Raw genomic sequence first — 14,220 nt, 5'->3', positions numbered from 1 at the left:
CTGGTCATCAAAGACATCCACCTGCCCCTTGAGGCTGGCCTTGGCCTGGGAGGCTGGGTGGACCACAGGATAGTTTACCTGGACCAAATTAAGATGACTCACAACTTGTCTTAACCGTCTTGGAGTAGACAAGTTCCATCCCAAGGTGGCTTTCATCACGTTCTTAAGGGGCTGCGTGTGGGGAGTTGCTGGACAAGTCACCGCCATTAACTCTCCACACCTGTCTGCTCACATCAAACGCCGCAGCCGAAAAAGTGGTTAATAGTGGGTCCTGGGAAGCATCCCGCCGGACCAGCAGTAGGACTGGCGCCGAGAAGTGCCCCAGACGCCAGCGCAGCAGCAGCACGTGGCCTCAGAGTACTAGAAACCGTGTTTTCCTCCGTCTATATTTAACTTCTTTCCCGCAGTGCTAGCATTTCATTTTAGTGTCTCTGTTGGGAGCTGCTGCTCCTTCTGCCCTTCAAATCCTCCCAGTTCCTCAAACACAATTCAGGTTTCACTCTTTCCTTAAAACTTGACCTCCTTCATCTGATTTCTCCAGTCCTTCCCTTATCTGAATTCTAATTTCTCTTGTAGCCTAAGGCCACTGAACACACGCTCTTGTATCCTGATTTATCCGTCTCTCCCACAAAATTATAGGCTCCTTAGGACAGAGCTGTGTCTCACAATCCTTGCAGGCCGCACTGCGCTGCGACAGGGTGGGCATTTAACAGACACGTGCTAATTCATTGGTTTAGTCCCACTGCATTTATCAGCCAAAAGCTCTCTGTGCAGATGTGTCCCTATGTGCACTAAAACAAATGAACAAAAAAGACAAAAACCCCCAAATCACCAAACCCAACTTACATGTATATAGCAATTTCTGGATTAGACGGTATTTTATTTTATTTAGTTTTTTTAACAACCCTGAGGGTGGACAGAGCCTGTGTTTTTGTCCCTTTCCCGAAGGAGGAGGGCGAGGGCTTGAGAGGCTCTGCACGTGTGGAAGGTGACAGCTCCTCGCAGGGGGGCCACAGAGAGAGCCTGAGTCCTCGCAGGCTTGTCTTACTCCCACGCCCCAGTAGTTCCAGAAATATATAAGAAATACTGCCTAAAACTTGGCAATAATGCAAAAGGATGATTCCAGGTCCTTCCATTGTCATCCTAGACCCTCATCTCACAGCTCCCCCAACCCCGCCCACTTCAAGGATACTTTATTCTCTGCAACAGTACTTCTCAAACTCTGTCAAACTAACCCTAACCCTAATCCTAACCTGCCACCAAGATTCAAGAAGTTCCCTCAAAACCTCTCCCCAGGATTAATCAACACCCTGGAATCTGGGTTCAATCCCCAGTACCTCCATTAGAAAAATAAATAAATAAACCTAATTACCTCACCTCCAGCCCCCCTCCCCCGAAATACTGTATAAGTGAAGAAGCCCCTCAACTCACAAAGCCCATAACAGAAGATTACAGGGTCAAGGCCTCGCTGTCCCTTGTACCTGCCCCGTCACACTCCCATTCTTCCAGGACGGAGGATGGTCTAGGACCCCTGAGCGGTAAGCCACAGTGTTATGCCCCGACACCCTGCTGTCCCCAGCCCCCGCGGGTCGCAGGCGCCCGCCCCCCAGGAGCGACTCTGCTGTGACTGGCGTGCGCAGGCCACCGTCAGCTTTCCAGCTGACGAAGGTGTTGAGTCCATGCTTTTTGCCTTCAGTCACGAAGAAAAACAACCCGTTTAGACAGTCGTGCTGCACGGTTTTATGAAGAGTCTTTATTTCTCACAAACCCTGCAGGCTGCTGTGGACACGACGTTCCCCGGGGGACCGGCTGGCCCGCCGTATGTGGGCGGTTTGCTGCTTCGCTGTCCCTCTAAAGCCTCCTGTGGGAAGACGGCAGCCACCTGCTAAAGCTCAGCCTCAGTCGCACACTCCTCTGTTCTGGCTGTGGGTTAGCGTCGCTCCCTGTCTGTCCGCAAAAGGCTGATGGCTTGAATTTTAGACCAGAAGAAACTAAAACTAATGGAAATACAATAATGGAAGATGTTGAAGATGTTTTATGAATTTCTAACTATCTCCAGTAACTTTCTCATATTTAAAATAAGAATGGCATGTTTGAAGGAAGCACTGTATATCGAATCAGCCTCCTGTGTTGAGCATTTACTGCGTGGAGCAGTAAGCTATGTGATAGTTTAACGGCCAAGGGTCCTGGAAGTAGTAACTGGTCGAATTTTTAAATATCAAATTGAGAGTGAAAAAAACTCAGTCATTTCCACATGAATGTTCTCCTATAACTGACTTATGAATAAATACAATCTTGCCTTAGAATATTTTAATTCTATCCAGTGAAGTTAAATGTAGAGGTTAATCACTAAACAGAACATAGCTATCCTTCTATGTTTCTATCACATTCTTTTCGGTTAAATTTCAAGCAGCTACAGTCATATAACGTAGTTTGGAAGCTATGTCAGTCTTCCTGTGGCTTATGAGTGCACATGCGCTCACACACACTATCTTCTGACAGCATCCACGTGCTTCTGTCCACATCTGCTTCTGAATCTAAGAAGTCATTCTCTTTGAAAGAAGAGCCTTATGTAAGCTTTTAAAACTTTATGAGCTGAGAAATTCAGCTCTGAATTACTTAAATTACATAAAATTGCCACAAATCCTAAGATGCAGAAACCTCAATTTTCCTATCTGTGTGTTGGTCAAGGCAACTATCCTTAAAGCCACTCAAATGTCTAAGCAAACCAGAACAGGACAGAACGGAAGGCTGTAAAAACGACTAAGGACGGACAACTCAGAGCTTCTGTTTGCCCTCAGATTTTTCTTACAAAACATTGCCTGGGAGATGTACACACACGCACATACATATCCGCACTCCTCGTGTGTATGCTGGTTGAAAAACATCTTTTCTAAACATTATGACACTGCGCTGACTTCACTCACCTATTCACCCAACAAATTTATTTCCTACTCTGTGCCAGGCATACATTTTGGGGAAATAAATACAGAAAGAAATGCTCTCTTCCCTAAAAGGGTTCATGATCTCTAAGAGACAAACATTGTAAAGCACTTATGAGCAATAAATAATTGTAGAAATGTAGTAATTGCTATAATGAAAGTGTGGATTAAGCGCTATGTGGATGCAGAAAAAGAAATGGCCGAGTTACCTGTGAGACACTGAAGGCTCCCCAAGTAGACAGCATTTGAGCTGAGTCTTAAAGGATGTGGAGTTTTTAGGCAGGTGACAGAAAGAACCCTGTTTGAGGAGCAGAGGTACCAAAAGATCACCCTGTGTTCCGGGCACTTGAATAAGGGCTCAACACGGCTGACAGCAGAATTCATACAAGTAGTGGGGAGAAACTCAACTGAACGGAGCTGCTGACCTGAAATAAACAGATGCCAGATCTTCCTCCAGCACAGACAGGTTTACATGGGATCAGCAGAAATGTGCAGTGCAGGGTTTGCAACCACAGCGAGCCACGTGCAAGTCCCTGAGCAGTAAGGGAAGCAGCAGCTTTTACAGAGAGGAAGAGGAAGCTGGGAGGGCTGCGGTAAACAGAGCCTGCGGCCTAGTCCTTGCCAGGAAGGAAGAGGCCTTTCTTCTCCTGCGGGGCTCCGCCGCCGTCGCAGGGCGTGCGGGCGCCCTGCTGGTCTCCCAACTCTACGTAACTGAGGTTTCTGTTTATTAATTTTTCATATTTCTCCCTTTTGATCAAGATCTTTCTCTGAAATCATCACTGAATAAGAGTCAGGTTTTCTAGTTTCAGCAGCATTTTGTCCGTCAGTGCCAGGAAGGACCTGGGCACAGTGTCCCACGTCAGAGGAAAATGGCACACGTTGAAAGCCAATTGGGGTTACATTCGAGTAACAAGGAGGGCGCACTCTCAGGCACGTCTTGTCCAAGTCTGCATGTTGTTAAGGCCACAGGCGCTGCAGGTCACCTGCAGCACTATGGCATCGTCAAAGGTTTCGGTGTCAGACTTCCAACAGGCCTGGTCTGGATGTCTTGGGAATTCTGACCCAAAGTACAAGTATATAGAAAAATGTTCAATCAAACCCCCAAAGAAAAATCTTTCAAGCTGTATGAAATGACTAATGATCTCTATCAGAGCCCTGCTTTAATTGACTGTGATGTCAGTCTTTGTGTCATGACATTTTGAAGTTGGTGGCTGCCATATGAGTTACTGTAAAACCAAACACAGGAAGTTAACAAATTTAAAAAGTATAACATTTACTTCACATGTTACAATAGTTACACTCAATAAATACATTTAAACTAAAACAAAAATCTTACAGGGAGACATAAAAGTAGAGCATATTTTGTGTCTAATAAAAATATTCTTTTCTTTTATTATCCTTTAAAGTTGTTTTTAATTATTACCCAAATGATTCTTGAATAGTCCCCAGTCATATCTTACTGTTCCCAGAAGCAGCCTCTTTCAACTCCATTTGCTGTTTCTAAAGATATTAATTTCCCTCCTTCTGACTGAGTTTGTACTTACATCTCTCTCCATATCATGTTAAAATATTCTCCATGGTCATCCAACAATGGAAGATAAAGATTTCATGGCTTATTTAACCATCTTCCCAAATTCTCTTTCCTTCAATGCAGTAAGAATTAAAATAGTATTAATGATTTACCTTATATGAAAATGTAAGTAGTTTTTCCTATGAGACATGTTGCATCCCATGATTACGTATCTTATTTCTTTCCTGTACAATTTTTGCTTTTCCTAGAGTTAAGAATTTAGCAATTTTCTATCATTTCTTCCTAGGCTCTCCAAAAGAATTACGCTAAAAAGAAAAACAAAACTAACTGATATTTCTAAATGGCTAAGTCCATCAGCATATCAGGTGGCCATTTCTATTTCAGCTCTCTCTGGGGTTACCCGCTCATTCTGCTCCAGCTGAAACAGGTTTCCTCCTCACCCTTCGGGACATCGGTCCTCTCGGGGCTTTGTCTGCTTCTCACTTCTGCTGTAGCTGCGTCTCTTTTTCATGACAGCCAGGAAAACTCCACTTCTAAGGACGTGTGATGAGATTAGGCTCACCCAGTCAATCCAGGATAATCTGTCTTGAGAACCTTAATTAAATCACACCTGCAGAGTCTGTTTTTCTGTGTAAGCGCGCGCGCACACACACACACACACACGGGTTCTGAGGATTAGTGTGTGGATATCTTTGGTGCCCATTAATCTGGCCGCCACCACAGCTACTTTTTCACAGCTTCCTATTTTTTTCATTTCTTTCTTTTAACGCAGTATCAGATCTGTGAATGGGCGCTTGTGTTAGTTTAACACAAATAAAATTTAATTCTTTCCTGGGCTTGTCACCTCCTTTCTGAGTTTTTCTAAATCTGACATATGTTGCTTTCCACATCTTAGGTCACTTTTAATGTCTGCTATAAACCTGAAACAATAAAACAGCCAGTTGGTTTACCAGCAAAACAGGCTTATCCAGGATCAGCAAAGAACAGTTCTTTGGGACAGGCAACGGTGGTGAACCACAGGCAAGCCCAGTAAAGCAAGGTCGAGAAGACTCTTCACAGAGAAGGGGAAGGTGGGAGGCTGTAATAAACAAAACGTCCCTTGGAGGAAACTAGGGGTTTCAAGCTGCAGTGGCTTTTCCCTGGCTGAGCTGTGACAGTCTCTCACTGGCTGAGCAGTTGCCAGGCAAGCAGAAAAATCTTTCTTCCTCCTGCTGGTAAGAGTAAGGTGTCAATTTCTGCTGGAGACGCAAGTATATCTCTTGCTGCTGACCTTGAGTGGAACGTGCACGAGAGCGCCCCCTGCTGGCCTCCCAATTCCGTTTTTATTATAAAGGTTTCCCTTTATTAATTTTCACACTAACTTACTTTAAAATACTAGATTACAGTTCTCATCTATTTTGAAGGCATGACTTTCTGGCAAGACTCATTCTTTGTGAGATTGTTTTTATCCTCTTTTTTTCTTACGACTTTGTATGAGATTTGACCTTAATCCTTTTCTGTTAGTCATCTTTGGGTAACACTAGTTTTCTTGAACGTTTAGAAGGGAAGACGTATTTAGGAAAGTTTTTAAATGTCATAGTTCTACTCTCTCTTCTGTTGTTGATTCACCTCAAATCTATTCAAAATCCAAAAGGTATTTGCCAGGAACTTGATAAGCTAATTCAACATTTTCATCTGAACAAGGTTCAAGAATAGCCAAGGCATTCCTGAAAAAGAATAAATTGAAAGATTGCCCTGTTTTACAGCAAAACAAATTATGCAGTTATAGTATCTCAGTGTGTTTTTACTATAGGTATAGACCACCATGCAAACAGAATAGAACGAAGAGCTCCAGAAAAACCCACGTGTGTGGGACTGTGATCTATGCTAGAGATGGCATCACAATATACGGGTAAAGAAGGGAATGTTCAATATAAGCATTATGCTGTGCACTGGAGACTGACACACTGTAACTGACTACACTTCAATAAAAAATAGAAGAGAGGAAAAAAGAAGGGAATATTCAGTATAAATAATGGTTATGCATGTGGAAAAATAAAACTTGGTCCCCCACCACTGCATATATGCGATCAATCTCAGAGAGATTAAGGACTTAAATATGAAAAGCAAAACTTTAAAACTTTGAGAAGAACACATGGAATAATGTATTTCTAATCTTGGGTTACGCAAGGATTTTTTAAAAACAAAGCCTGTAAGGTCTAACCATGAAAACAATGGTAAATATGACTACATTAACATTTAAAATTCTGACAACACAAAGAAGTTGAAGAGATAAGCAACAAACTGCTGCATACATTAATGAAGGATTAGTACGCATCATATATAAAGAGCTTCTAGAAATCAATAAACAAAAGTCAAACAACCTAATAGGAAAATGGGCCAGTGAGAATGTCACAGAAGAGAAAATGAATATGGCTAATAAACATATGGAAAGACATGCCATCTCCACAGTCATCAAGAAATGCAAATTTAAAACACAGCGAGAGGTCACTTTAAACCTACCTGTTTGGCAAAAATTAATGTGTTCTGAAAATACCAAGTATTACCAGGATAAGAATCATTGTCTTATATGTCACGTAGAAAAGTAAATTTAAAAATATTCTATAGTAACTTTGCATGACCCGTGGCCTCACTGTAGGAAAATTCTTACACATGTTCACCAGGTGACACATGCTAAAGCATGTTTACAGTGAACGGACTTAGAAGGTGTCACCCCAAATATGCCACTTTGACACATGGATTATTTTGAGCTAAAGGCAACGGAGAACCAGCAGACACAGGAAAAGCTCTTGGTCTCCCCCTAACTGCCAAAAATATTTATTCCCCCTTTTACATAGAAAATTTTAATTTAGAAAGGGAAATTCCGTTAATGAAGGCATCTCAATCAGGAAGAGTGCTACCCCAAAGACAAACATCTTCACCTGAGGGACTCAGTTGCATAACAAGGCGACTGTTACTTACTACTCATTTCCTCTCACCATCCTCCTGGAAGTCCTAAATCCTCCTTCCTCAGCTCAGGATGGCATAGTCTCCATCATCTGACCACATTCTCAAGTCTCACATTTTAGGGAAATTTCTGTTCATATGTATGCAATCAAAATTGTGTTTTTCTTCTGTTGATCTCTTTTATGTCAGTTTAATTCTTAGATCAGCGCCTGTAAGGGCAGAAGGGAAACTTTTGCTCTCACACAACAGCCAAAGTGCTCATGAGAGTGAGACTAGAAAACCCCCCCACAAGGATGGATAACAGTGCTGGGGCACATCCACCCGGTAACTGAGTAACATGCAGCCAGAGGACAGGTCGGGGATGAGCAGAAGTGCGGGAACAATGCTGTGTATTTATTAAAAAGCTTATGATTCTTGAAAAAAAATTGGCACACACTTCAAGGGTATAAATGCCACTTCATCCATGCAAAACTTTATTTCTTTCATAAGTAGTATCTGACTTCGTGTAAGTAAATTACCATCTCTGACATCTATGGCCTCATTAGTAAAATGAGGAAAATAGTCATTTTGGTTTCTAAATAGTATTTTTCTCTAAAACAAAAAGCAAAACACAATAACAACAAAACCAAAACAAGGCTCCTTGGAGAATTGGCTGGGGTTTCTTTCAGTGGACACGTCCTGATCTGTGTCCTGGGTCTATTTTATTCTTGTGTATTTCTTGGATTCACCAATTAAATCAGACTAATTTTCTATTTTTTAATTTAATTTTTAATTTTTATTCATTATTGACGTGTACTTGATTTACAATGTTGTGTTAGTTTCTGGTGTACAGCGGTCATTCACTTATACAGATGCATGTGTTCTTTTCCATGTTCTTTTTCATTATAGGTTATTACAAACTATTGAATATAGTTCCCTGTGTTGCACAGTAGGACCTTGTTGTTTATCTATTTTATATACAGTAGTTTGTATCTGCTAATCCCCAGCCTAATTTTCAACTTCACCCACATTTTAGAGAATAAATTCATATCCATTTTGGACTTATAATAGTACTGGCATCTAATGGTTTTAATTTCTTTATCCTACCCTATTCTATTGGTCAAATTCTTAACTTCCATGTCAAAGGTATTTAACTAGTGGGTCAAAATAATGGATCAAGAGTAACAGCAATTCAAAGTAATTTTTTAAAAATCCCAGTTCTTTAAAAATGACTAGTACACAGCTTTCAAAACACAGAGAACGTCCATTGCCAAAGTCTGAACGCGCCATGTACTGATACTGGCCCCACAGCTGCGGAGTTCGGTACCAACCAGTCACGCGGAGGCAGGCCCTCCGCAACAGGATCATTCAATCCATAAAGGCCAGGCACTGTCAGGCTGAACACAGAAAACCTCAGGGGAGCAGCGGAGTCGAAGAAAACCACTTCTATACTGTTCTCAGCATTGAAGACTCTCTTACTGAAAGGCACCAGCCAGGTGCAGAGTCCATGACTGGCTAGTGTTAGTTGTCCACTTTCTTTTATCTTTGAGCAGTTAATGAAAATTAGTGTAAAGAAAGAGGGGGGTGGTCCCTGTGGGCTGTCCTGGCGTGCTGCCCCCTGGCGGCTTCAGGTGTATCTTTGGGAAGGCAGAATCACCTTTCCTGTCGCCTGTGTTCTATGTGACCTTCATCCAATCATTTTTTCCCATTTAATTATATTTGATTTAATTAGGTTAAACTATATACACATTGGGTGGAGAATTTCTACAAAAAATCGTGGGGATCAAATAGACTTGGATGGCCAATCTTTGCTGCTGTGTGACCGTGGGTAAGCTGCCTAACTTTTCTGAGCATTTTATCTGTAAAATAGAGTTTTTTTTTTTAAACCAACTAACTCAGAGTATCAAGGAGAAAATGCAAGCAGGCTGTATACAGGAAAACAACGAATAACAGTTAGCACTGTGCTCGTGCTTTCCGTGTTTCCGACATTCAGTGCTACCCAGCACTCCCTCCGGCTACGCAGTCACCGGGGGCCTTTCGCCCCAGTTACAAATGGAAAACTGAGGCACAGAGACATTAGGGAACTTGCTACAGTCAGCACAACAGCAGAGGATGTGAACACATGCGACGTGGTTCAAAAGTCCATACTTTCAACCACTGCACAAAATCTGTTATCAATAAATCCTCGTCGAAATAATGAATTAAGTTATTTCGGTAATGTGTGGTGAATATTCCAGCAGGGGATGGCAGACTTCCTTCCCAGCACACTAGTGTCTTTCGCACAAACTATGAAACATTTATGGGAACTCAAAGGTCACGGAGAACCTTATTCATCCTCCACTTGTCTAAACCATCCCGGCCCTTCCTGGCACAGGACGACTGACCTCGACAGAGAAAGCATTCGTAGTCCCGAGTGCAGGTGGAAACACTGTCTCCACAATTCAACATACATTTTCAATTTTTTAATGTTAAAGAAATAGGGACTTTCTATGCCAAGAATTTATTACCAGAATCTAGTTTGAGTTGGTTTCTATAACAAATTCACATCTCTCAGATCTTCTTCTCTTCACCCTCACTTCTGCAGCACAGGGCCAAGCTCCTCGTTTTCTTTTTGTTTGTTTTATGAGGAGGAGGTAATGGGTTTTTGTATTTATATTTGGAGGAGGTACTGGGGATTGAACCCAGGACCTCGTGCAGGCTAAGCATGCTCCCTACCACTTGAGCTGTACCCTCCCCACGAAGCCCCTCTTTTTTTTTTTTTTTAAAGCAACTTGTTTAAATTTTCAGGTGTAAATTAGAAATATACTGAATAAATATATGTTCACAGAAAAACTGGTGCATGAGTGCTCAGAGCAACATTCTTCATGGTGGTCTAAGCTAGGCGGCGACCCAGCGGCCGGCGCGCAGGCAAGTAACAGGCAAGTAAAGGGCGTCACTTTCACACAAGGCAATGTCACTTCCGTCCACTGTGATTGGAAATGAAGCGCAGGTTCAGGCCACCACAGGGATGAACCTTCAAAACATTACGCTAAGTGAAAAAAGCCAGTCACGAAAGTCCACAAGTCATGCGATTCCATTGCAGAAATTGACCAGAGTAGGCTACATTCCGAGCCCTAAGGCAGACTAGTGGTTGTGCAGGGCTGTTGGGCAGGGCGGGGAGTGACTGCAAGTGGCTATGGGGTTTCCTTTAGGGAGGCCAAAAATATTCTAAAAATAAAATGTCCTGATGTTGCACAACTCTGCAAATGTCCTGAAATCACTGAATTGTACACATTAAATGGATGTGTGAAAAGTGAATTATTCCCCAATAAAGCTGTGCAAAAAAGAATATATTAAACAACTCTCTTTTTTAATTATTATTATTTTGGGGGGAGGTAACTAGGTTTATTTATTTATTTTTTAGAGGAGGTGCTGGGGATTGAATCCACGGCCTTGCGCATGCTGAGCATGTGCTTCACCACTTGAGCTACACCCTCCTCCCTAAAAGAGGGACACACTGAGTAACTCCCGTAAGGAGGGGAGTTAGTGCAAAAGCAGCAACCGTGCGCTGCTTCTCTCAAATAAAACACAGGGGCTGAGTCAGCAACCATGAGAACAAGCTAAACGTGAGCACCTCTCAGCGCATCTTTGTCCTCACTTCAAATATTTTTTAACCTTTAATCCATCAATTTTGGTGAGCTGTGAAAATTAATAAATGAACAGCTCTTACCTCCCAAGTCAAACAATAACACAGTCCCCATTAATTCCTCCTAAATTTAAGGCTTTTTCGGGACATTCTCTCAATTTAATAGTATACTTCCTTCAATCATGAAAATGAACTCTAAGCAGCAGAATTAAAAGTCCCACGTCTACACACGTATAAATAGTGATATCTTTAGCTTTAATGTGCTCAAGGAAGTGAATGGTTTTGGACAGAGCTTCTGCTCTGTTGACTGTATGAGAGGAAAAACACATGCATTTCAGGCCAAATTCTCCTGTTGGATAAACTGTTCCCCGAGAGTAAGCGAGGAGTTACATTAGCTCTTTTGATGGAGCAGTAAGGGAAGTGATACCCAGTGACTTAGAAAGCGCTCTGACAAAGCTGCTACAAGAAAAGGAGACCGTCGTTCAGCTGAAAGAGGAGCTCCAGCTGCAGACCTAGGAAAGGCCAAGGGCAAGTATGCTGCGGCCTCTTCCTGCCCGCGCCCATCCCCCTCACCCTCGTCACTCACAGAGCCACGTCTATCCATGCGGGCTGCACTGCCCAGCCCTCTTCTCACTCACGTCACCCTCTATGTCTGGAACGACCTTCCTACTCTCATGACACTGATTTATTTAATTGTTCTTCTTAAGGACAATGTCAAAAACCAACTTCTTAAAGAATCCTTTCCTGATCTCAGGAAATAGGTGTGATTTCCAACAAATCATACTATTTTAAACAACAAAACTCTGTGAGCACGGTAGGTTAGTACTTCACAGCTGAGGAAACAGGCTTAGAAGTTTCAAGATGGCTTGAGAACTAACAACTGGTATAAATCCTCAGACTCAGGAAACCCAGTGAAGGCAAATGTGCTAGGAAATGTTTAACAGCTGGCTCTCTGTGTGTTTTTTTAAGCCCTAATTTATAGTGTTTGCCAATTTCCTTAGTGTTTCCTACCATGGATTTCAAGCTACCAATGTATTATGACGGGAACATTCACTAGGTTGAGAGATGGCTGTCATATTCTTCCTTCAGCACTTTTGTATCATTAAAAAAATAGGACCTCACAATTTAAAATTACCACTGCTCCCATTTCCCCAAACGCTAGAGAGACTGCACGAGTTGGTGCCCCCCTACACGTGTCCCCTCCCGCTTAGTCACAACCACATAGCCGTGGCACCATTCCGGGGTAAAAGCCACCCCACTTACCACCACGGTGGGTCCTCGTTGCCATCTGGATGGTGAGTGATCCCACTTCAGAACCCCATCGCTAGTTCACCTCACATGATCAAACCAGGGCCGACTGTCTTGGTGTGGGGGTACGACAAAGATTTGAGTGCAGTTTGCTTGGGAGAGGGTCCCCGGAAGCACCAGCGGGGAGTGGGGAAAGGGACCAGACAGGACGGGAACTAGAAGGGTGGTGTTCTGTTTAACTGGAGCTCAAACCTGAGACCCCGGAAACTGGTGGAGAACACACTTTAGATGTGCCTCCTGCCCCCAGGGGTGAGGGTCCCCACCCAGTCACTGCTAGCGGTTGCAGGCACTTCAGGTCTCCCCCAAATGCAGGCAGCGCAGGCTCTGGTGGTCAGAAAAAGACAAAGGGGGCAGGCAAGTCATCTCAGGGTCTAGCAGCTGGCGGCTGGCCCAGGTGCAGTGAGGTGTAGTGCAGGGCACATGGGCTCGGCCTGCAGACCTGCTGAACCCCTAATACTGTAAGTGCTCTTTTTCAATCAGCTATGACAGAGTTTGAAAAACGTAATTGTAACGACAGAGGAGAATGCAAATTCTCGACAGTAGAAAAATAAAACTAACAGCGCTGGGTGAGGGGGCAGGGCAGGTGAGAAAGAGTATAAATGTACTCATTTCCTTGTTTCCCATTCCAGAGAGCCAACAGGTAACATATAACTTTATCAATAATGATTAAGGTAAAGCCACAAAATCTTCCACCATTAGGACTAAAAGTAATGTAATTTTTAAAATTAGGAGTTGAAAAAGAAGATATGTTTTTATCCTTTGAGAAGATGCTGTTTATGATTGGTGGGTCAGGATGCACATTACCTAGCATTATAATAAAAAGAACCAGAAGAACGGAAAGCAAACTTAATAGTAGTTGGGTCTAGCTACGGCTCCAGGTGATGTCAGGGGAGTAGGGAGGATGCAGAGACTTCGACTTTTCTTTTAGTATATCTTCCTCTTTTGTTTGGATTTTAAACTGTTAGAATGAGTTACTTCCACAACAAACAAAACAAATGCAAATGAACCATAGTCTAATTTCAAAAGATAACTTTGAAATGCCCTTAAATAGAATACTATGCAGGAGTTAAAAAGAATGATGTGGGATCTATATGCACATACATCAAAGATGATCAGGACTTACTAAGCGAAGTTAGTAAATTAAAAGGCAGCAAATAAAGGATCCAAATTAGGGAAGTGGAAAAAGTAGGTATGTGCAGGTAACATATCTATGTAAGGCTGTCTGGAAAGGCATACCAACAGATGCCGCCAGCGGGGGAGGAGAGTTGGGCTGGCCAGGAAACCTCGACGTTTACTTTCCTACCTGACATACACCATTTGTGTATCAGATGATAACCTGCAGACCACCCGCATAGAGTCCCCTGGGCTATTCGAGAAAATGATTGCGAGAACCTGCTACAGACCCACTGAGCGAGAGTCCTGTGGAGTTCTGGAACCTACACTTTTTTTCTCTAAGCTTCCTAGTAGCTTTGGAATCCCTCGCCTTCCCCAACATGGTATTGCAAAACTATGCGAACACACAGTGTGTAAAGAACAGCACAACGGCACACTGAAAGTCCACACACCTTCCGCTGCACCCCAGGGTGGATGTGCTCTCTCGGCGAAAGTGCACGCTCGCACTCACAGGCATGCCCGGGCATGCCCTCCGGTTGAGCGTGCACACACACACCCGTTTGCACACACATTTCGGCCGCACCCTGGAAAGCGAGTGGCAGACATCAGAACTTTGCTCCGGCTTCCAGCACGCGCGTCCACACCAGCAGCCAGCAGGCGTACACCAGAAACGCTTCAAACGCTGCCGCCCCCGGCCCTGCCTAGTCTCCCACGCCGGCCCCAAAGCCCCCTTCTCCAGAGACCCACGAAGCCCCGCCCCGCGCACGAGGCCCCGC

At 43.4% G+C, this 14,220-nt stretch overlaps 1 long non-coding RNA gene across 1 annotated transcript; it reads right to left on the bottom strand.

Annotated features, from left to right (window-relative positions):
• Positions 1 to 1,745: 1,745 nt before the first annotated feature.
• LOC141578315 (uncharacterized) lies at positions 1,746 to 14,207 on the bottom strand. Its single transcript, XR_012508488.1, has 3 exons — positions 3,368 to 14,207; positions 3,152 to 3,240; positions 1,746 to 1,997 (listed from the first exon to the last, which is right to left on the bottom strand). It is a non-coding gene; the product is annotated as an uncharacterized LOC141578315 (long non-coding RNA).
• Between the last annotated feature and the right edge of the window lie 13 nt (positions 14,208 to 14,220).

The sequence above is a fragment of the Camelus bactrianus genome, chromosome 8 (assembly GCF_048773025.1).
Source record: "Camelus bactrianus isolate YW-2024 breed Bactrian camel chromosome 8, ASM4877302v1, whole genome shotgun sequence".
In the NCBI taxonomy this organism is placed as follows: Eukaryota; Metazoa; Chordata; class Mammalia; order Artiodactyla; family Camelidae; genus Camelus; species Camelus bactrianus.
This window is presented reverse-complemented; position numbering and strand designations above follow the sequence as displayed.